The sequence below is a fragment of the Sturnus vulgaris genome, chromosome 10, assembly GCF_052056855.1.
Source record: "Sturnus vulgaris isolate bStuVul1 chromosome 10, bStuVul1.hap1, whole genome shotgun sequence".
NCBI lineage: Eukaryota > Metazoa > Chordata > Aves > Passeriformes > Sturnidae > Sturnus > Sturnus vulgaris.
Window position 1 is genome coordinate 19,420,576 of NC_142252.1, and position 22,726 is coordinate 19,443,301.

At 38.6% G+C, this 22,726-nt stretch overlaps 1 protein-coding gene across 2 annotated transcripts in view; it reads left to right on the forward strand.

Annotated features, from left to right (window-relative positions):
- TBL1XR1 (TBL1X/Y related 1) overlaps positions 1-22,726 on the forward strand; it is a 104,560-nt gene that overhangs the window by 51,209 nt on the left and 30,625 nt on the right. The window contains exon 3 of one of the 2 annotated variants that reach the window (XM_014871512.2): positions 18,912-18,979. The exons of the other annotated variant lie outside the window; for it this stretch is intronic. The gene's annotated coding sequence lies outside the window, so the exon portion shown is untranslated. The remainder of the gene's footprint in view (positions 1-18,911; positions 18,980-22,726) is intronic. 2 annotated transcript variants of the gene reach the window in all.

Genomic DNA, 22,726 nt, shown 5'->3' on the forward strand with positions numbered 1-22,726 from the left:
GGTATGAGCTGGAGAGTTGGGTTTGGTGTGGAAGCCTTGTCTCTGCTGGCACCTGCCAAGGACAGCTGGAGATCTGTGCTGCTAGCTCCAAGGTTTTTGCACTGGAATGGCAAAACTGGCTTTGTTTCAAGAGGAGCTGAATGGCATCTCTCAACTGCAGGTGTATAAAATGAGCATCTGCAGACGAGCAGCTCTTTGTAAGGTGGTGGAGCTGAAGGTCACTTGTCATACTGAGAACAGGGACCCCTGCTTTCCAGAGTTCATGAAACTTGACAGTACTAAAGATGTTGCCCTCAAGAGCCTGGAATAATTGATTCAAAATAAATAACCCTGCAAGACTAAGGCCCTTATTCTGTAAAATACAAATGCATGTGCATACATGTAACTTCTAGTGTAGGAGTAGTTCTTTTGAGATATAAATAAGGAGCCCTTGCATGCATAAAGCTAACCAGGCTTGAAAGCACTTTGAACAGTAGGGCCTAAAAGCTCATGAAATTTATTATTGAGGCTGTTGGTTGTACAGTTTATGAAGTGCAGCCTTAAAAGAAAAAAAAAGTGTTTCTAGCAGATTCTGAAATAGTCTGAAATAACTGACAACATGAAGTTTTGGACTGTTTTGGTCCTTCTGAAATCAGTGGATGCTATTATCAATGAAGGAAGGTGAAGTGGATTTTGTGTGATAATTTGTTGTGGCTGAACAATTATATTTCAAAATGTTCATACATCAGTTCTGTTTATTGGATCAGCATGAATTAGCTAATCTAGTGGTTTATGTGTGGAAGAGGAAATCTTACTAATAATGTGATACAAAAGAAAAGTTCCATCGTGTGGTAGGGTGCAAACTGTGATAAGCAGTAAAAAATTTAAGTACACTATTCTGAATCATTTTTGGAAAGGTTTTTGAATTTTGTATTTCTTTACAGAGAGCAAGTTAAACACGCTATCAAGATCCTTTTCTGACTGAGAGGGAAAACACCCCTTTTCTCCTTTTTCTGCCATTAAAGTTCACCACTGAATGAATCAACTGAAACGGAAATGAACGTCCTTTAAAAAATTTAAATGTTGGCTCCGTTTTGAAGTAGCATTTGTCAGAGAACTTTCTCTGCTGTTTCTCTAAGCATTTTACAGTTCAAAAATAATCTTTGACTAAGAATTCTCGGCAAAATCATAAATATGTAATTATCTAAGCAGCCAGGATATTTAGCCCCTGGCAGGTGCCCAGTACAGTGCAAGAGCAAAGGGAACTGGGCCAGTATCTCAAGCTAGAAGAACATCTTCTAAACCAGGGTGAGGGCTATAGATATTCCTTATCCATATTCCTAGGTTTTCAATCTTAAATGCACCTGAAAAGAGGCTCTTTTTGCTGCAATGGGTTGTCTTCTCTTACAGCTGGTTTACTCTGTTGGTTTTTTTTGTTGTTGTCTTCCTCTGTTTCACCTCCCCTGCCTTAGGTTTTTTCTGTCTTTACTGCTTTATACTGGTGTTGGTTCAATAGATAACAGTAGTGTTGTTAGCATTAGATTATATCTTACTTGATCAGCATGCCATGTGCTTTAGAGGAGAGAGAGATTTTGTGTTTTTGGGTTCACTGCCATATGCCCGTGGTGAAGCTGTATAACCTGAAACGACCCTTTTCCTGCTCTATTGTATGAAAGAATTAGAAATGCAGCACAAAGTTTGTTGCATAGTTAAAAAATTAAATTGGCTTTTGGGTGTACATGAAGCAGGATGTTGTAGAGAAAACCCAAGGACAGGCTCTTTTGTGTCCCAGCACGAGTGTTGCCATCTGCAGAAGAGCAAGGCTGATTTCACAGGAGACAGTGTCAATGTGTCACTTGTATCAGCAGGCCTTGATCCTGGTTTCCTTCTTGTCAACAGAAAGTTGATGTTAGCTCAAGTTAACAGAAGTGAAAGTAGTTTCAGCAGTGCTGATGCTGGGGGATAATGAATATTGCTGCAGAACAATAGGAAGTCTGTAGGCTGTGTGGAGTGACACTGCTGATGCTGACTCTTATTTACTCAGGAGAAACAGAGACCTGGTGGCCTTCAAAAACCAGGACCCTGTGTGGCCATCAGCATGGATGGCATGTCTAGAAGCCTGTATTTGCTTTCTAAGTCTTTAGTTCACCCAGTGATTAGAAGCAAAAATTGTAGTTAGTGCAAAAATTGTGGGTTAGTGCACTCATATTTGTAAATAAAGGTCATGTGTAGCATTCTTATTGTAATTTAATGAACAAATATAAGAAACTATTCAACACAAGGGATTTGAATCCTGTACTGAGCATATGTACGTAGGATTGGCATCCATTAATTTAATATTCAACACAAATGGAGGGTATTGATGTCAAATGTGAGCTGTAATTGGAATCTTTGACCTCATTCATGATATTCATGAAATCTTCCCTTTTCACTTCATTTCTTTGGGCTGTAGATGGACCATATTTTATTACAGTCTACATGTGTTTTAAAAGTGTTTTATCCTGTGTCCAGGTGTTTAACAACTGTTTAAAAAAAAAAAAAAGCTAAGTCCAGTAGCATAAGTTAAATTCAAGCCGATCATAACAATGTGAAAAGGAGAGGACTTGAATAAAGTAATAAACTGGGCACGTGGTGTGAGCTGAGAATGGTTCTGTGCAGGGCAAGGAGATGGACTCGATGACCCCTGTGGGTCTCTTCCAACTCAGCTGATTCTGTGAAACTGGCAAAGGAGCTTTTTCAAAATCAGCCATTTAGTGAAATGTAACTTGTAACTTGTTTTCTCTTTCAGCTTAGCTCACACTTTTTATGAGAACAGCCATGTACTTCTGGTAAAGAGCATACAGTAAGCCAAATAACATATACATGATGGGCTCTGAAGAAGTGATTTTAAGTGTGTGCTTACTGATGAGAATCCAGGATAAAGCCACTGGTGGTTAAAATGAACAGAGGACAAATCAACCATCAGAGCAGAGCCTTTTTTCATGAATAAAAGAAACAAATTTAAAACTATCAGGTACATAACGCACAAATTAAGGGGAAAATAGATGGTCAAAGGTTAAAGAGGGAATGAAAACACAAGTTTTATGGTCACAAGATCAAATGAGGCATTAGTTAATTTTCCTTTTTTTGGTGCAGTTCAGCAGGAGTTCAAGTAATTCAACCGAGTGATTGAACTGGAACAGGAAAGAGTGCCAGAAAAACTGGTTGCTAATAATATAAACAGAAAAAATAATCAAATGAAGTTAAGACTTGATGTCAGCATTTCACATTAAAAAGCATTTGAAAAGGCTGGAATTCCATCCTAGTTCATGGAGCCTTATTTACATAGAAAACGAATTTGTAACAAAAATTCTTTTAACAGCTGATAAATTATTCTACTAATAAGCCGTCAGAATGGATTTAACCAAGAAGTAGCTGAGGCTCAGATGGTGTTTTCTGGAGACTGACCATCTGGGAAATTGGAAGTAACCTGAGTAGTAAGTGAAGGTATTTGAACTGTTAGGAGGTGACTTAATTACGTAAATAGCAAATGGAAAACACATTAGGGATGCTGGGGTTTTGCTCTAAATAGAAGATAAAATACAACTTAATATTTCCTACCATTGATAGCCCAAGGTGATGTGCTGCTCTTTAGGCAAGATCATTGCTGCCTTTTCTTGTACACATTTCATACTTCTTATGATAAGCAAGTAACTGGTAAGTGTTTGAGTTTGTGGCTGTGAATGCAGCTTAGAACAGATTGTTGGCATACCTTTCCACTGGCCTAATTCCTGGCTTCTTTTATATTTAACTTTTTCTGAAAAAAAAAAAGATCCTTTTTTTGCTGAACCATTCCATTTTGGTTATTATTAAGATTTTTCCTATGCAGCTGCAGTTTACAAGGTTCCTGTTTTAAAGTCCTCCCCAGTTGGTGAGCAGACTCTTGCAGGTCCCAGTTCTTGGCTCAGACTGGGAGCTGTGGTGAATAGAATAGGCTGTTGTGGAGCAAAGTTGCTTCCACTGACCCATCCAGTTTTGTTTTAACTTCCTTTTTGCTGAAGCTGACAGAACTTTCTCAGCAGATTGGCCTCCTCATTGCCCACAGGAACAACTGTTGCCGTTTTGTTTTGGTTTTTTTGTTTGGTGGCTTGTGGTTTTTTATTCACACGTGTCTCTGTGGTCATCTATGTATTTCAGTTGAATTTCCTTTTCATCATAATGCAAACTAAATAAATTCCTGATGTTTTTGTCTTTCAAAATGCCCATGTCAAGGCAGTTGCAGGGATTACCCTGTTGAGGTTGACTTGCACTTGGACTGTCTCTGTTAAAGTTTCCCATTTTCATCAGTCTGCTTTTCAGTCTGTCCCCAGTTGAATGTGGATTGTGGCATATTTGGCAGAGGAATGAGTGTTATGTGTGATCCTCTGAAATGTCTTATTACTAATGTCCCAAGTGTCTGGAGTTCATGGGAACTGGGAACATGGGGCAAAATCTGTAGCTGGTAGAAAACAGTGTAATGATCAGAAATATTATAATTCAGCAGATTCAGAAGCACATAAGCAAACCCTGGACTCATTTTTTGTCTGATTTGGAAGACCATTTAATCCGTTATGTAAATCTTTAAATTTATTCTTTGAAAAAGGAGTGTTATATGCGCAAGTTCTAAATCTTTCCAAAAAGAACTCGTGGCATCTATACATAGCAAACCTATGGGGAAAAAATAGTCATTTTTAGGGTTCCTGAGGTTTTGTTGTTACCCCAAGATAGATGTGGGACATGTTGCAAGTGCAGGAATGGAGAAACATCAGGAAAGGCAAGTTTTGAGCAGAGTGTTACTAGAAGTGCCAAGTTACAGCTGTGATGGGTGACATCAACTGAAAAAGATGTCAACTATGCAGGACTCATAAGTTAGGAACCTCTCTTGCTTGCTTTTGAAGAAAAAAGCATTGCAGCTTAAGTGAAGTCAATTGTTCTGCATATTTCTGTGACTTGTAACTCTTCTGGTGAAAAGTCTCCAGTGGTTTGTAGGGAAAGGAGCTTGGGGATCCCAGGAGGAGGTCTGGGTCACAGAGTAAACACACTTCCTTCCTTATTCTCTTGCCCTGGCAGCATGGCATTTGTGTATTTGCAGTGCTGTATCCACAGGAATCTTCCACTGAAAAATTAATTCATGTCAGAGAAATTATTTATTTAAAACAATTCCAGTCTTGCCTCATGCATCTATCTGGCTACACCCATGAAAATTGCCAAGAGGTCAACTGAAAAATGTCCTAGAGGATGAGAAGTGGGTGAATTCACAGCTCTTCTTTGGATGGTTTATGGGAGCTGAGTAGCACTTAGGACAGTTGGGAAGATGATGCTGTGGCTCGTTTCCACAAGCAGCTCACTGCACACTGTGTCAGGGTTGAGAAATGACAATGCAGTCTTGCCCTGTGTGTGCTTTCAGGGGGTTTGAAGAGCAGTTTTGTGGCTACCTCAACTTGAAATTCACTGTGATACACAGCACCTCTGCCAGCATATGTTGAAATCCTGTAAGAGTGCTATAATTAGGAAGCTTAGATGAAGAATTGGGTGAAGGAAACACTTGCATTCCTTAAGCATAGAGGATTTGTCAAAAAGCAAAGTGTTCCTTAACTTGCTATGAATTCCTAGGAGGATTTCACAATGGACATCTCGGGTTAAATGAAAAGGAATATACTGAAAAGGGGGAGGGGGACAATTGTTCTGTGAATGCCATAAAATCCTCTAAAATGCAGCATTTTGAAGTAGGGGTTTTGCTTGTTTTTCCTTCTCTCATTTTATCTTGGTGCAGGAGGACTGTAGGATCTGTAAAGTGTGGACTTCACTGTAGGAAATGCATTTATTTATCACTTCAAACCAAATCTAAGCGAGCTGTATGGATTGTTTCAGTAACACCTAGGGAAAAGAAATGTTTTGGGACCCTTAAATCTACTAAATATTTGCTGAGTGAAGAAAGAATCACAACCAGGCAGAAGTGCCTGAGTAACATTTTTCCTCACACTAGGATAATGGCTGCAAATTTCTGGAGCTTCAGCTGTTTAATAAGACATTCCCTAACTCAGCCCAACAGCCAGAGCCAAGAACAGAAAAAAGTGCCTTTTCCTGTGGTGCTTTTACCTTCCTTCTCTCAGCCTGTTCTTCCCTGCTTGCTCAGCTCTGGTGTAACTCAGTGCCTGTGTTTGTGCTGGGCTCACAGGGGCTGAGCAAGGAGCTGCCTGCAGGAGCCTGGTTGCTGTATGGTTTGAAAATAAGAGAATCTCATTCTCTCACTACTAGCTCTATATTGTTTTGATTTTTTCTAGACACAGACTTGTTGCATAGCTCTTTATCTAGCTCTTTTTCTAAAGTAAATCAAGGGCTAGCATTTAGTCCTCATTTGGTACTACAAATATTTCATTCCATTGGCCAGGGAAGTTACTGAATTTAGATAAAGATGACAATATTCAACATTGTATTTATCTGTGTATTGTATTTAACTCAGTAACAACTGGCACTTTTAGCAATGTCTAGAAAAGCTGTGTTACATCTCAGCACTTCCATTATCATTGAAAACTCCTCAGTGTATTTTGTCTCCCACAGAAGAGGAATCTTTACTATTTTTTTTTTTTTAATGGGTTTGCTAGGAGGACAGACCTGGCAGCAGCAGTGATGGTGACTCTGGAGGACCTCGGTCCATAAGAGAGAGTAGCAGATGGTCTAAGGGAATATATATTAAAACAAAACAACAAAAGTCCTGGACAAGACACTTCGTTGTTGACCTTTGGTGTTGTTTATTGACCTTGTCTGGTGAGATTACAATCTCTTCAGCACAGGAACGAAGTCCTACGTGTTTATGCAACCTTAGCACGATGGGGGCCCCATCTTAAAAAGGGATCTTTTGGATGATGCTGTTATTCCTATAAATGCCCATAATAATAGTGTTCATTATGTCTGGTTTTAGTTGTTTTGAAGGTTCCTTGAGCAAAGAGATGTGCCTGAAGTAGAGCAGCAACATTTTAAGTGAAATGAGTAAAGTCCCCATGATCCCTTGCTTTTTAATTGTCTGTGTGTTTTGTAGAAGTTTTTGTATCAGTCCGTTTTATCCAAGTGTGTATAAAACCACATCAGAGATTTTACAAGGGTTCGTATCAGTGCATTTTGTGATTTATACTCAGTAGTAAAGATGATGACTGCCAGAGGTTTTTAGTTTTATATAATCCTGGATTTGCAGCCTTGTAATTTGCTTGCTGTCTGTTTTAGAGTGCAGAGCAGTGAAAAAAACTTCGCACATAGACTTGTTTGACTTTTCCTTCTCTACAAGAAATGGAATCACAGCTGAGGGGGTGGCCACCCCTCCTCTGCACGGTACCTGCTCGTTTTCCTTCCAGGCACTGATTTCTGGTACCCTTGTTTTGTTTTATTTTGTTTTTTTCTCCTCAGATTTCAGTGTTGCAAATGGAATTGAGGGATAGGGTAAATAGAGATGAATTTGGTTATATATGGCTGTGCTGTGAAAAATGCAGGTCGTTTGTGTCTACAAAATGGGTCAGGTTTTAATTGCATTATCAAGGGTAGTTAATGCTTAAACAGTTTGCATCTCAATATAAAAGGGAACAAAAACAGATCTGCTATTAACTTTTCAAAGAATTTCTAAAATCATAATATATACGTATAAACCTAAAGTACAACAGGCTTAGAAAGCTCTACAAACCTTTAACTACTTGCAAGTGCTCTCAGTTTTCTTCATGACAAAATGAGCTATTTTTGTTTTTCAGTACTGTATCTTGTGGCATATCTCCAGTGAGCCTCTTCTCATCCGAGTGTTGCTGTGCTGAGCACACAGACCAGTTCGCATGACCCGAGGCAGAAAATAACATTTTCAGTATGTTTTGAGTAGCTTTTCTAGCAGATTAAGGAGCTGAAGTTCAAGTCCATGATCAGTTGACAGTGCTGCCTCATCCTTGTGCCTGTGCCTGCCTTCCCCACCCTGCAGCCCCTGTTCACCCTCGGTGTAGCCCAGGTTGTGTTCATGAATAACCCTGCCTGCTTTCCTTGCTCTGCTGCACAGGGTCGCTGCATTTTGCTCCTTTCTCAACTGCAGTTCAGGTGAAGAGCACCATGGCAAAGGATTTATTGTTCCTGTGGTTATATAACGGGATAGTCAGTGACAATAATTTCAATTAATTAGGTTAAATTCAGCGGAAAGGCAGCTTCTGTGGCATGTTGGAGAGAGAATCCTCTTACCAGGAGATCACCTTAGGCTGACTGTGCAGCCTGTGGTTTGTCTGGTGGAAATTCATTCCCTCAGCAGTGTCACGGAACCCGTGGGATATGTAATAGCAGTCTGAAAATACGTTTACAAAAGGGTGTTCATCTGTCAGCAGAAGGGGTAAAGTGTCCATTGTTTGCTTGAATATTTTTTTTTCCTCTTGTGATTTGAAGGAACTTTTGGTGTGGATTTTTTGAATCATCTGTATGAGGCATGACTTACTAGAAAACCACTTGTCTTCATCTCCATAACACACCCAAACCTCTTAATCCTATCCCTCTTCCTATTAAAGATTAAACGAAACCATAAAAAATGATGTCAAATGTCCTTCCCTCTGTAAAGCCAATTTTTCCTAGGGTAAGTGTAACTAAATAAAGAAAAAGAAAATGTTTTCCTATTGCTGATAGTGTTTGCAAGTCTTAATGTAAGTGTTGCGAGTAAAATGATTTGGAATAGGACAAAAATCAGATGTGAACTAGGTCTTGACTTGGTGCTGGTTTTATATAAAAGCAGGGGGTGTGAGGGTGGTTGTGGTGTTACAGCTATAGAGGCAAAACTGTTTATTGATTGCTGGGCTCCAGTTTTTATTCATAACTGTAAGACATGTGGATTCCTACAGCTGTTGCTTGACTGAAATTTGCTGATAACAGAAACTTTTACTAAGCTGGCCAAGTAATAATCCTGAACATTTAAAAAATTATCTCCTTAAGGTTGAAATACTTTTAGTATCTATAAAGAAAAAAAACTTATCAGGGGATGGATGAAACCACATTCATGTCCTTCTTACCTTCTTTTACCTTGCAGCTTTTTTGCATAGAAGTCTGGCAGTTATTAGAAAAAATGAAGTGTACAATGGATATAAAAATAGCCCACATTGTGAAAGTGGCTTTGGATCCCAGCTAGCTTTGTATTTGTTTCCTTCTCCTGTGTTTTTTTCTTTTAGTGTTTTTTTTTTTAAAGTTATAGTGTTAGTGTGAATTTTATGATAAAAAGAAAATTTAGGAAGTGGAAAGCCATAGACAATCCTGTTCCCAGACAGCAAATGATGATCTTAACTCAGGATTCTCTTTACTCCCCTTGGATTTAAAGGTGAATTGGCAACGTGCAATATTAGTTACAGCTACAATTGATTTCTTTGTACAAGTACATTGGTATGCATAAATACATGAGAAATTAAACAGCTGGCACAGGCCTCCTGGTTTTGTGTAAATCTTAAGGCTAAGAGGATGAATTTTTAAATTTTTTTCAAGATTCAAAGAGCTAGCTGTAGGAGGAAGTTCTGTAAATGGCATTATTAGGAGTGTGCTCCTGCAAGCTGATGGGAAGATACCAAGAGAAAAGCTGAGTAGCAGTGATTTCTGTGTTTCTCTTCAAGTCTGTCTTTCCAACATTTCTGAGTATTCCAAATTATTCTGCTGTACAACTGTAAAAATGGGTTATTATCCACTGAAACATGAATACAGGTCACCTTTTGGTGTTCCTTAGTCTTGTTTCAAGAGCTGTTTCTATATAATTCTGTCTCCATTTTTGTTTTCTCTCCATGGCAGACATACCTGAAACAATGAGTCCTGCTTCTTTCCCAGCAGAAGGTTTGAGGCAGTTTAGTGTGTGTTGGCAGGGTTTTTCCTGCCAGCTTTCCATCTTCACTGAGCATCCTCTGCAGGATGCTCTTTTTTCTGCTCTTCTGCAGATAGTGTGAGGCATCTGGAGAGATAAAAGGAGGAGAACTGTTTTCAGGGCAAATCACAAAACCTAAACTAGAAGAAAGCTCAGTGAAACAGGTGATATTCTTTCAAAGTGTAACTCTCCTCATCTGAAGTCCCTGACCCAGTCAAGTTTTGCCAGAAGAATTTTGGGCTTTTCCACTTTGTTGGTGACTCTTCCATGTAAATCCAGTCTAAAGATGGAGTAATATGTTGTATTGCATCTCATGGTGCACTGCTTGTGGTACCAGCAATCGAAGTTAGTCTTTCTCTAGGAAGTAATAAAATCAGATCCAGGAATTTCTTACCACCATCTCCTGGACACTCACTCCTCCTAGCATCACTGTGTACAGTGTCCCACCCAGCTTCATTCCAGTGTATTACTTTACTTCTTTTTATTTTCTTTTGCATAGACTTCTAGATGGAAAAATGTTTGCACCAGCTTATGTGATGTAATAAAGACTATTAAAATCCAACATGGCATCCTGTAATGAAAATTAGGTATTAATTTGGGAAAGCACACAATAGGAGTATTGTAATTGAGCAGTGGCTGACATGTCACTCAAAACTCAAAGTAGGTTGTACTATAAATATAGTCTCTTGTTTTGCAATTGACATTTTGCTAGTGGGTGGCTAATTTGAAAGGAAATAGACCAGTGATCTAATATTAATAACTAATTAATAGTTATGTGGATATTTTAAGTCTATTTTTCTGCTTATTTATAGGCATATATTATTCATCTATGCTGTGTATCCTTTGCGTATATGTTTAATTCTTTAACTTTTGCTTCGGTAACATTCAGGCTTTGCAATCAAAAGCTTGATAGCAAAGTTGGTATGTTCTTCAAACCCACTTTTTGAGGATGACAGTTTCAAAGTAACAACACCTCAACCACTGAGGGAAGTCTCCCTCTTGAAGCAAGACCTAAGAGGAAAGCCAGTGATGCATTATCTACATCTCACCTGCATTTGAGTCCTAAATCAGCATCATACCTCTGTTTTCCTGTGTTTAAAGTAGAACACAGAGCAGTTTTTAGTTGTTTTTTTCCATTGAAAGTGTGTAGCTCAAAGAAAAATTGAAGAGGAATAAAATAAGAAGGAGCATCTCACAGGCAGCCTGGTCCTTTGGGATCAGAATAAAACATGCATTCAAGTGCTCATTGCTTCTCACAGCATGTGTGTTACTATACCAAAGAGATGTGATGCTTTTGTTTGCTCTGATGGGACAAACTTCAACATAGGGTTGAATTTATCTACCTATTCCCCTCGTCTCCTGCCTTCTCTCCCACACTCACATTTGTCTGTAAATTGATAAGCATGTATGATACTTGTCCTTTTAATGAATTCTTAATTGAATTGGAAGGAAGATTGTGTGAGATTCATTGTACTTTGTATATGCCTGGCATTTTTAAATCTGTTTTGTCACATATCCAAACATTTTTAAATGTATTCCACCAAACTCCATAGAGCAGTGCTGTGGTATCTGTTAGCTGTGGAATTTGTGTGTGTTGTCTTTGCATCTCATCCCTCTTGTGTGAATAATTTTGCTGTGAGTGCTGAACTCACAGGGAACAAGAATTGCTACCCACTATCTCTAGAGTTTGCATTACTGATTCAGCTACTGTCCTAGGAGGTTTAAGCTGTGTCCTAGATAGTGTTTCCTGTTGTTGGATGAAAACCCTGCTGCAGTTACCTGCAGAACTCACCTGTTAGTGGAAGCACCTGCACTCCCTTCACCCACATGCTGCATCTTCAGCATTAAGGTCTTTGCAGCATGTGTGAGGAAAAGCCCATATCAGCAGAAAATGCGTAATAAAAAGCATATACAACATTCTGCCCTTTAATACCCTGCCCTGCAGAGGCTGGGTGGGGATTGCAACTCTTGCCTTGTTGCAGGGCATGGCGTTGGCAATAGGTGAGATAGCCCCCTTGTGTGGGGCTTTTAGCTTCTGTGCCTTTCCAAAGGTCCTGAGCTCTTTTGTATTTGGTCTCCCCAAAGCTGTGTCTGTGTTCCAGCATAGTTCACAGTGTCACTGTTGTGAAACAAGCAGCTGTGGATAGACAGATCCCTTGAAGCAAGCTTCCTCCTTCCATTTTCTTACAGATATCCAGAGATTGCAATTTCAAAGTGCTTTTGTTTGTTTGTATGGGTTGTTTTTGGTTTCTGGTTTTGTTTTTTTTGGAGGGGGGTTGGGGGGAGGTGGTGTTTCTTTTCCCTGACTCTTATGTACTTTGCTGAGCAGAGGGCAGCTCTGGGCAGAAAACCAATCCCTAAAATCTTGAGTCACAGATGCAGGGATCTCAGCTGGGGGAGTTGATGTTTTGGGCATCACTTAGGATCCAGGCCACTTCAAGAAGTGCTTGAGAATATTGTCCATTGATAAAATGCAGCTGGCAGTGTTTGTCCAGCCCAAAGGACAGAGCTGACTCCAGTAATGGACCCGTGTGTGCTGGTGCTGGGGGTTGTGTATGGGGGTAAATCAGGCACACGTTTGACCTCTGCAGGACACGTGAAGTTTGGTTTCTCTCATTTCAGAGTCAGTTTGAGGCATGTTGGAAGTGACTGTCAGGGTTGTTTTGAAGATTTTGTCCCTGTATATTTTTCTGACTCTCTTGGTGTGACAGTACATGTTTTTATTTTCAGTTCCCTGTGGCTCAGGGAATTTTTTTTTCTATGTATATGCTTATTGCAGGCAGTATTTAATATAGTCCTGTTGATTCTCATGTAATAATGAGAACCCATCACAAGGTGCAGTCTTAATCTGCCAAGTTTTTTACACATTTTGTTATTCTCTAACAATTTAAAAAGTCTCTTAATATGTAAGAAATTTTCAAAAATTCTCTTGTATTTCATGTGCTGACATGGTATTAGGTTGTAGGTTGGACTTGATGATCTCAGAGGTCTTTTCCAACCTAAAAGATTCTGTGGCAACTTCAGGGTTTTCTCCTCTGTGAAAAGCATATCTGCATCTGGGCAATCCTGCTACCCTTGTAATACTTACAATTTTTAATAAAAGTTAGCAAGTAAACCATGTTTGTCAAATAATATAATAGGTCTTGAGGCATCTTAAAAATTACCTGTCAGTCCTGGTTGTGCACTGGAAGTGTCTGTCAGGCACTGGGAATATGAAGCAATGGTTCCTGTGCAAGGTTCTTGTGTCTTGAGCTGTTTCTGATCTACCCATAAATTCAAGGACCTTCACGTCTGCCCTGTGAGGGTTGTGAGCAGGAGCAATAGTTCACGTGTTGGAAATAAACAAGTAAAGTTCATGAGTGATTCTCACACACACGAGTTTTGAAGTTTGGACTTTTTTAATGGTTGAGATCCTTGTTTGGTTTGGATGTATAGACTTGGAATACAGTCTTCCATCTGAATGGATTTTTTACTGTTTTTGTTTTAGTTTGTCTTATGTTCCATAAGTATCTTGCTAGTGCTGCTTTGGTGTTTATAGGTTTTGAGGTGGTGTTTTCCTACACGAACACACAATTTTCTGAGTAGCACCACAAATAAATGTCCTTCTGCAAACATTTTTTTCCTCCCTCTCATATTATTAAAGGCCCATTGAGTCTGAAAATTAAGTAATGTAGCTTCCCACAAACATGCATATTTTTCAGCGTAATTGGAAGATGTTTTGGATTACTGTCTTTAGGCCTGTGGAGCCAAGAACCCAATTATAGGCATGGTTAGAACGCGATCGTGTGCATTAGTCAGATTATAACAAGATTCCAATAATGTAAAATTGCTGCACGACAAATTAGTTTGTATAGTTTTGACAGTTGTTGCCTTTAATAAACTAAATTATTAAGCAATACACAGCTGCAACGCTTGCAAAATTGAAGAAAAATAGACTCTTATTTCCCTGTCAAAATCTTTTCCACAGAGCAGGACTGCTCTCTGGTCTGGTTTGAGTTGTTCAGTTGACTTTGTGTATCCACCTGTCCCGAGATGATTTTCTCTGAGAGTAGATGAGAGGTTACAGGAGCTACATTTAAGACTTAGTCAGGCACCTTCTTTTTACTGGACGTGGTCACAATCTTTTGGGCTGACACTTTTAAAGCAAAGATTTGGGGAAGTTAATTGTAATTTATGGATCAGTGGTGACTAGATTAATGCTGCCTGCTTATTTTCACTATGAACCTGAGCCAAAAATTTACCTCCTGGCAGAGTGCAAGAGCCATCAATGTGGTACCTCCATGTACCAATTGAATTGTATCTCTGAAATCCAAGAACCTGTTGTTCCCTGGAGTAAGGTGTTAATACAACATTAGAAAGCAAAGCAAAATCTACATTCTAGCAATCAAACTATTCAATCAGTAGTTTTTTTTACACTTTTCTGTCCTGAGCTATGTTCCAGCTGCAGGTTTGAGAACCACTGTGGCTGCCAAGTGACATTTGTATCAATGCTGGCAAGTCTTTATTTTAGTGATATGGACTTAAATTAGATATGACATAGTTATGATACAACCTGCCTTTGGTCCAGTTTAGGACCAAGCCCCACTATTTTTGCATGCATTTCCAAGCCCATTTTGAGGTGTGTGCTCCATCTCAGTCTGTTCAGGAGGAGCTGAGACTCCAGCAGTACACAGTCACTGCCCTGCAGTTTGGAGCTTTCCTTTTCCCAGCCCAGGAGCAGCAAGGACAGACCTTACTGGAGTGTCCTTGGCTGCTGTCACTTGTGGTGTTCCAGCCCTTGCACTTTTCTCCTGGGAGAACATGATGGCACTGACTTAATGGGGGTAAATGGAAAGATGAAGGCTGCTCGTTTTCTGTGCATGGTGAGGGTGAATCTCTGGTCATGAATTCAGAGGCAGGCAGGGAGTGCAGAGCAGCCTTCTGCTCCGAGTGCTGACAGTGATACTGGGTGACGGCGTAAAACAAAGCTGCTAGAGATTGGGTAGAGGGGCAGGGGAGAAAAGAAAGAAAAATATTGGACAAATTCTAAAAATGGAGGATTTTCAGGAATGAGAATGATCACCAGTTTTACAGTGCTTCTGAATGGCTTATATTTTGAAGGGTGGCTCTTTTGGAAAAAGAGCTGCAAGCTCCAGACATATTTTTAATGAGTTTGCAAAATAGTGGATGTAGTATTTGCAGCACCAGTCATGAAACAGTACTATTGGAGGCAGTCTTTAAAAATTAAATACTTCTGCCTTCCAGTTTTGTAAAAATTATTCCTGTGTTTGATTTTTTTTTCAAAAAGCATAACCTTGTAAAACTTAAATGCTTTAAGCCAAGTAGTGTGCATTATGATCAGGCCATAAAATTGGAATATCTGTCAAATAGAATAAGAATTTCAGCATCTTGTTTCCAAAATAGTTGTACATACTTCTTGCTTCCTTCATGTGTCCTTGGCAGTCAGTCAGCTATAAGACTTTTTGAGTACCATTGATGTACTCTGAAAATATCCTCTACACTTTGTAAATCGTTAAGAGGATAAATTATGGAAATGCCAGTGGATAAGGAAGAGAAGCAAAGATGCACGTTCACTTGGGACATTGCCTTGAGGCTGATGTCATTTGTTGGTTGGATGGTCTTTGAAATAGAGGCATTAGAGGGAATAAGTTGTAGTGAGGAGATCAAATATCTCATTTATAGTCATACTTGTAGCACAGAAAGAAAACAACATCAAATATTATTAACAGGTGGTCTAATGGGAAGACAGCAGTAAACAATACTTCCTAGAAGTGGATAATTCCTCTCTCCCTGATGGGCCACATTCAATTTATAAAATGCACATCAGTATTTTTTATGACCACATACTTTACTTTTTTGTCTTGTTTTCTCTAGCTTCGTATGATTTAAAATCAAAACAAGCAAAATCCTAGTCAGCCATTAAAAAAAAGAAAAGAAAATTACTTGTTTATTTGTTGAAAAAAACCCTCTTAAAATTTTTCCTTTTTCTTTAATTTAAAAATTGAGATCCAAGTCCCAATCTAACAGCAGTAGGGATTTTGTTTAAACGAAATGGAAGAGAAGAAAAAAAAGAAAAAACCAAAAAACGTTGTGGGAAGAACCCCAGCAGTGGGATGGGTAAATGGCTCCGTGCTGATCGAGGAGCACGCTCTAGTGGCAGGTTAATCCAGCCTGGCCTTCTGGGGTTCCCATCCTCCACTGGTATTAATCAGCTTCTCCAAGAAAGTGACATTTTCACAGAATCTTTTTAAATTTGCCATTTCTGTTGCTCTCCAGTGCCAAAACAAGTGCAATGTGTTTACATGTGGCATCATCACACGTATTGGTGGTAGTGAGATGAAATTCCTGCTCTCTCATTAATTTTGCAGTGGGGAAGTATATGTCTATTTTTGCAGATGGTTTTTAAATGCACAGATATTTTAAGCTGCAGAGGGAAAGATTTCATGCTCACGATGCACAAATTCTTATGGAGTGTGAGCATTTTAGTAACAGACACAGTTGTTAAGCTTGCCTGTTAGCATCACGTAAAATGTTGGGTTCTCAAAACTCTGCGCATTTTTGCAGTGTTTTCTGTTCTAGTCCTCTTCCTGAGGCTGGAAAATTTCTTTACTCCTTCCTCTCCTTTTCAGCTTTTTTTTTTTTTCTGTGATGAGACTGTGGGTTTACAGTTTGATTCTCTTCAGATTTCTGAAATACACATAGATAAGAATCTTGTAAGAAAGAAAAAGAAAATACTAAGTAACTATGAAACAATCCACAGCTGAAGAGTAGATATAGTAAGGGAAATTATGCCCTGGGATTATAGGTGAGCACCCTGAGGTGTGCTTCATTTCATCATATCACTTGGTAAAAATATAATTAAATGTGAATTTTTTATCCTACATCCTTCACTGTATATGAAGGGATTCGTGCCACAAATTCTATTAGCATCACTGACATAAAATAAAAAAAAAAGAACATATAGTCTTTCAGGAATTTGCAGCACATGCAATAATTTTTACACTTACTTATTAATTTGAAATAGGTTAAAAATATAATTTAGAGGATTGTCTAATGGTCCTGTTATGAGCTGCAAGTGTCTGCAGAAATAGCTGACCGTCAGGATCCATCTGAAAAATTACTTTTGTTGCTTAGTCATTCCTAAAAGCCCTGTTAAGTTAGGCCATGCATTTAATTCTTGCTGTTCCCTCACCATGCCATGGCTGAGGTAACTGAGCAGGCTTTGCTGTTGTTCATGCAATGGTGAATTTCTGGTGTTCAGTGTGTTTTGTGTTTTCTGTGTGTGCTCTGTAGGGAAGTGTGGAGAGGAAAGGAATTTTTCTTAAAGCAGCTTCTGTTGAGGGTGTGGTGCCTCTCTGCTCTCCTGCAGGGCCTCCGGGTTCTTTCTCTTGTTTGGCATCATTTTGGGGGTAATTTCAGTTATTTACTTCAGCAGAGTTTGTTCCAAATGAATGAAAAATCCTTAATGTAAACATAAAGTGTACAAGGTTCAAAGCATAAAAGTTGAAACTCACTGCTGTCTTGTTTGTTCAACCAGCAGGATCAACATCCCCTTTTAATGACCTTTTGCACTTGGAGTTAAAATTTTATAAGCTTTTTAAACTTTGCTTCTGATCATTTTTTTCCAAATTAAATTTTAGCAATGCAGTTGGCATATACAGTTAGGTTTCTAGAAATGATCAAAGCAGTACATAATAGCCTAGCAAAGAATTAAAATTACATTAATGGAGGGTCAGGGCCTTTTCGTTTAGTTCTTGTGAACTGCTGTCAGTGTTACAGGGAGGACCAGGACATTTTCCCAGTCCAAGGTGGTGGTATCACGTTTTTGGAGATTATTTTCCATTTGGCTGTTGGAAGCCTTTTCAGGAGGGAAAGAGGAGAAGTTTACTTGATTTTTCTTGGGAATTTAAACATGGAAAATGATTACTGACCAAAATACCCTGTGATTCCCCAGTCAAAAGAGGAAAAAACATTTTTAAATCGTATTGAGCTTAGCAACAGAGTAAATAGCAGAGGGGGAGGTCAATGGTTGCTTTTGGGATGATGAAAGTCTGAAATGCTAAGTCCTGTTTAAGGCATATATTGCCTTCCTTGATTTTAATCCTAGTATTAAGGAGGTGCTTGGGAAGTTTTAGTGTTATTTGTAATTTGTTTTGTGAGCCTTTGTAGATGGAGTTTAGTACTTAGAAACTTGTTTGTTCTTTTCCAGATCCTCTTCCAGAGGGCAGAGTTAGCTGTTTTGAGTGCATCCTGCTTCAAACAGCAGTTTTTTGACATGTGCATTCTCTTCTTGTAGTGCCTAGTGTTCCTGTGCTTCTGCCTTCAAATCTTCTCCTTAATCCCTTAGTTTACACAAAATCACTTTCTAATGATTTAATCTGTAACGAATATAGGTAGGAATCACCATGTTACACAAATACAGGATCAGTAATTATTCTGATCACAGGTGTGTAATGTATTCGTAGGGATTGTTTAAATTTTGAAGTAGAAATTAACTTCATGAGGGTTTTTTAAGGATTGTTCATATAACTCACTCTTTGTAATTTGTTGGTGTGAAATTCAGCTCCTGAGTGGTCACTTGGAAACACTGGATGGTTTGATCATGGCCTTGTGTTTCCTAGTTTTTATCTTCCTATTGAATCATTTTAGTATGTATTGGTTAACACTGCAATATCTATTGCATCAATCCTTAGCCCTTTGTAAAGTTTTTCTGGAGTCTCATAAAGTTCCCCTTTGTCAATGTGGACAGACAAAAAGAACAGAAATTCCTTTGAAGCTAATGTGCTGTTCTGTAGTGGGAATTTGCTTTCAGCTAAAAGAGTGAGAGGGGGATAGAGTTGAAACTGTGACTGTAATTTGTTTTTTAAATAAATTCCATGTAAATAATCAAGGTCTCTAATTTTTGTTTGTTTATTTTCTTAACTAAGCATATATTGTTATCAGTACAAAACTGAATGTTGTTTTAATTCTTTCAGTAAAAAGACTGGTAGAAAAATAGCTTTTATCCTTTTTTCATCCTTTAAAATAAATATTGATAGAAACTATCATAATATGGTTTGTGTTACAGGTGGTGTAATACCAAGGGCTGTACTGCTGCCACATCACAATTTTGTGGGGTTTCAGAGAGTAGTTCTGGTAAGGACACTCAATGATTTATCTATTTATTTGTCATAAAAGTGGACTGTAGTTTGGTACAATTTAGTATTAAGTGCATTTACAGTATTTGTTAGGTATCAGTTTCTGCACTGAATCCTTACATTAAGTGTTCTTTTATTCAGTGGTCCTTAACAGCTCCTTTTGGAGCTGTTAGTGTCTCATGTGTAAACCTGTATTCATTCTGTTGAGAGTTACAATATAACACATCAATTCACAATATGGAAATATTAATAAATAGACCTTTTGTCAAAACACATTGTAAAAACTGTATTGTCTCCTTGAAGTGTGGAGTCACTATTGCCTCTGTATGTATCAGTTCTTAAAAAAGGGTGCAAAATTACAGTGTTTTGATTATAGTATGTTTTTGTCAAGTGCTCAGGTCTTGTCTTCCTAAAAGAAAATAAAAGTGTGTTTTTCAGAGGGCAAATATCCAGACAGTGTGCTGTTATTAGTGTCTTTTAAAATGTGATATACAGTCATGATTTTGCAGTTGTTTTCTTTAAATGTATGTAACTGCAATCCCTGTATCATTTCTTTGGAGTTTGGAAACTTTCCCTAAATATATTTTCTTATCTCTTCTCCACGACTAGAATTACAAGGGAGATGAGATTACCTATGCTTATTCTTAGAAAGGGAAAATTCCTTGTGCACCAGGCCACCAGCAGCCTTGCTCAAGTATTGTGCAAGAGCACAATTGAGCATTTGTTCTTTCAGCAGGAGACAACTGAGACCACATTTATATCTGTAGAATTTTTTAATATATACCATAATTTAACAAATGTCTTGTGGGTGTAGCAGATGTCTTTTCTTTCCCTAGCACCCCCCTCCTTTTTTTTTTTTTTTTTTTTTTTTTTTTTTTTTTTTTTTTTTTTTTTTTTTTCCTAATTCACAATACCTTAAAATTTTTGATAATTTCTCTTTGTGTGCTGTTTTAGGTCATTAGAGGGCACTCAAAAACAGAGGGAATTCGTTGTAACAAACCTTACCTTGCCAGTACCCCACCAGGTAGAGAAGGATTTTGCTGATGTTCTTTGTGGCCTTGCAGGGTAGTGTTGTACTGGCTCTGCTCCAGCACATCACTTAAGCAGTTGAAGGCAGTGGGGCTGGAATATGTTTAAATATTCCTCTGGATTGATCCATATTCATGTGTACTTTCTAAAAACAAGGTGAGGTCCACAAGAACTTCTCAATGGGATTTTCTGGTCAAGCTTAGAAACAAATATATATTTATTTGTGTTGTGAGATGTGTTGGAGATACTGAGGAGAGAGGGGTGTGTTTACTTGAAAAGTCTCTGGACTGATAAATGAAGGAAGCAGAAGGTATTGGAAGCTGTGAGTGAACAAAGACTGAAACCATTTTCACTTCTGCCATGCATTAGGTTGGTTTAGCTAAAATAATAGGGCATGGCACTACTCACACTGTGTGATTTCCAGTCCTACAAGTCCATAATGCCTTGAGCATGCACCACTCAGGCATGTAGGCTTACTCTAGAGTGTCTAGGTCTTGGAGTGGCACAATATGGCCTTTCAGATTTACAGGAGAGAAATGGCTTTGAGAAGGTTTGAGTAGCATCACTCAAGAATGTTAAATGGCAATTCTGCAAAGTAAAAACATCATAGCTTTATAAATATTGTAAGAAAAGAAAGATGATGGGAGCTCTTTGGAGTCTGAGAAATAACTGAAAATTTTTCAAAATGTTGTGAGCCATTTGTGCAGTACTTATTAAAGTATAATGTCATCTGGAGAAGTCATGGACTTCTTCCTCTCTATCATCTCTTTATTTTCAAATAATGCTCCCATTACTGGAAATGAGTGAGCAGAATTTTACGTGCATAGAATCTGCTTGAGGTGAGGTAAAGATAACCAAGGATGGTGAGTTTCTTTTTGTGAAAAGCCATCCTAGCTAATTAGTTTGACTCTGAACTAGCAAAAGCAGTTACTGTCATTGGTTAATTCTGCAAAAAGCAGAGTAGAGGTCACTTGTGGGACAAGCTGCAGACCATTTCAGTGCAGCTGCCTGTGTAATAGTGGCCTGCAGTTACAAGGCAGGGTGTATTTCCATCTCTGCTAATGTTTTAGCTTGACTCAGCAAAACTGGTTTTTCTACACAAAGCTATGGTTGTGTTTCCAACTGCATCAGTGCAGGAGCATTTTAATTCAAAATAGCACCTTCTGCTGGAGGGGGGTCCTTATTGGACAGATGAGGCATTGTCAGGTTTTGAATAGTTTGGTTCAAAGGGGATTAATTAAAAAATTAGTGAGAACAGATGTCTGATGTTGGCCTGAGCAGTCAGAAAGAAGAGGAAATGTCCTGGGTTTGAACTTTTTATCTTAATTGGATCCCTTGTGACTTTCAGCCCATTTGATAAGAGTTTCTGCTGTAGACTCATTCTCCTGCTTCTACTGTACAAAGCCAACAGCTTTAAATTTTAAGGTATTTATATGTGGGTATAGGCACTCGGGCAGGTTTTTGCATACAGCTTGGGAGGATGATTCCTTCACAAAACAAAAACTTTATATACCACAGACTGCTTTAGTATAGCTTTTTTTATATCCCATGTGCTATACAGAAAAGCAAAATAGTGTTTTTTTTTAACTGCTTTTAAATGTATTTTTGAATGTCATTATATATTCTTGTACAGGTGTGTTCAGGCTCCTTTTACCAGTTAGACCTTCTGTAGAGTGCCAAATTAGCAAGAGGAACATTTGGTATGCTGCTTTAATCGACTAAGATCAACAATGCAATTACTTCTAGAGATGCAGGTGACTTTGCAATGTGTAGGAACTGTCTGGGGCTGTGTTATGGCAGGCACAATCATCCAATCTCTGGGAATTTTTCTTTTACAGTAGTATAAATATACCTTTAGACTTAAGCACTGATGAAGTATCAGAACTTGGCACTTATTCAAAGTTGTCCTTAGTGTGGGATAATTTGAGTTAGGCAAAATATTCCAGTTTCTACAGGCAAGGAAAGAAGCTTGTTTTTGTTTTTCAGGACTTTGTGTAAAAGAAAAGACTTCTCTTGATGATTCAGATGTTGGAACAGTTACCAGTTTAAAAAAAAAAAGGTATATTGCAGGGCAGGGTATAGAAAATCTGGTCAAGGAGGCTGACACTGACAGTGTCATGTGCCTTTTCCATGTATTATAGACATATCACTTCAGCATACATGCTATTCTTAATATTCTGTCAAAAGACCCTTGGTACAGCTTCATTTTGACAAAAAGAAAAAAGCAGATGCTGAAGGCAGGAGGGGGATCAGCTTAATGTCTAGACAACTTTTGGAAGCATGAGTGAATTTTTCATCAAATATATATATGCTTGAAGGGAAAAATCAATACAACTTCTTATTGAACTTTGGGTATAGCTAATATAGATGGAGATGTCTCTGCCAAAATACACAGCATAAATACCTAGACAGTACAGGTTTTGCTCATGAAAACCTCCACAGTCAGATTTGAGGTATGGTACAGAGTAGGATGTAGAGATGGAATGTCTGCATTGAGGGTGGTTCCTGTAGCAGGAACTGAAAATTGTATAAATTAAGGGAAGAGATACTCGCAGGCTTGGAAGAACAATCTGTCCCTTGTTTCAGAGTTCCTGGGGGTGAGGTGTTTTTGTCAGAGCTGCCTGTGTGCCCATCAGGGTCTGGTGTTGTCCAAGGATCGTTACATTCTCGTGCCTTGGTTGTCACCCCGCTGCCTCCTGAGCCCTGAAGGGACCAC